Raw genomic sequence first — 1425 nt, 5'->3', positions numbered from 1 at the left:
ATATATAATATATATAAAACTCCCCTCAAAAATATACATATATTTTATATATATATATTTGTTTTTTTTGAGGGGAGTTTTGTTCCTGTTGTCCAGGTTGGAGTGCAATGGCGCAACCTTGGCTCACCGCAACCTCCACCTCCCGGATTCAAGCAATTCTCCTACTTCAGCCTCCTGAGTAGCTGGGATTACAGTCATGTGCCACCACGGCCAACTAATTTTTTGTATTTTTAGTAGAGACGGGGTTTCTCCATGTTTGTCAGGCTGGTCTCAAACTCTTGACCTCAGGTGATTCACCTGCCTCAGCCTCCCAACTTGCAGGGATTACAGGTGTGAGCCACCGTGCCTGGCCAAAAACCAGTCTTAACACTTTAGAATCCTGTCAGAGGCATGTGAACCAGAGCAACTCCATCTTGAATAGGGGCTGGGTAAAATGAGGCTGAGACCTATTGGGCTGCATTCCCACACAGCTAAGGCATTCTAAGTCACAGAATGAGATAGGAGATTGGCACAAGATATAGGACATAAAGACTTTGCTGATAAAACAGGTTGCAGTCAAGAAGCCAGCTGAAACCCACCAAAACCAACATGGCCATGAGAGTAACCTCTGGTCATCCTCACTGCCACACTCCCACCAGCACCATGACAGTTTACAAATGCCATAGCTACAACAGGAAGTTACCCTATATGGTCTAAAAAGGAGAGGCATGAATAATCCAGCCCTTGTTTAGCATATCATCAAGAAATAACCATAAAAATGAGCAACCAGTAGCCCTTGAGGCTGTTCTGTCTATGGAGTAGACATTCTTTTATTCCTTTACTTTCCTAATAAAGTTGCTTTCCCATTACTCTATGGACTCACCCTGAATACTTCCTTGGGCGAGATCCAAGAACCCTCTCTTGGGGTCTGCATCAGGACCCCTTTCCTGTAACACCTTTCTGGCAACCACTGAAGGGACTATAATGCAGAAACCCGCAACCCAAAGGCTAACTTTGGGTAAGCATTGGGGTCTGGTAACAATCATATGTACCGTCCAACCCCAGAAAATCATGAAAAGTGGTTAAAACACGAGAGCAGGCTGGGTGTAGTGGCTCACACCTGTAATCCCAGAATTTTGGGAGTCAAGGTGGGCAGATCACTTGAGCCCAGGAGTGTGGACCAGCCTGGCTAACATGTTGAAACCTCATTTCTACTAAAAATACAAAAATTAACCATGTATGGTGGCGTGTGCCTGTAGTCCCAGCTACTTGGGAGGCTGAGGCAGGAGAATGGCTTGAGCCTGGGAGGCGGAGGTTGTAGTGAGCAAGAGCATGTCCCTGCACTCCGACCTGGGCAACAGGAATGAAACCCTGTCTCAGAAAAAAACAACATCAACACCACTAGAGCAATCGGATTTAAAACATACACTGCTTGGCTGGGAGCGG

This window comes from Rhinopithecus bieti, unplaced genomic scaffold, assembly GCF_001698545.2.
Source record: "Rhinopithecus bieti isolate Rb0 unplaced genomic scaffold, ASM169854v2 scaffold_33903, whole genome shotgun sequence".
NCBI lineage: Eukaryota > Metazoa > Chordata > Mammalia > Primates > Cercopithecidae > Rhinopithecus > Rhinopithecus bieti.
Note: the sequence above shows the minus strand (reverse complement) of the source record.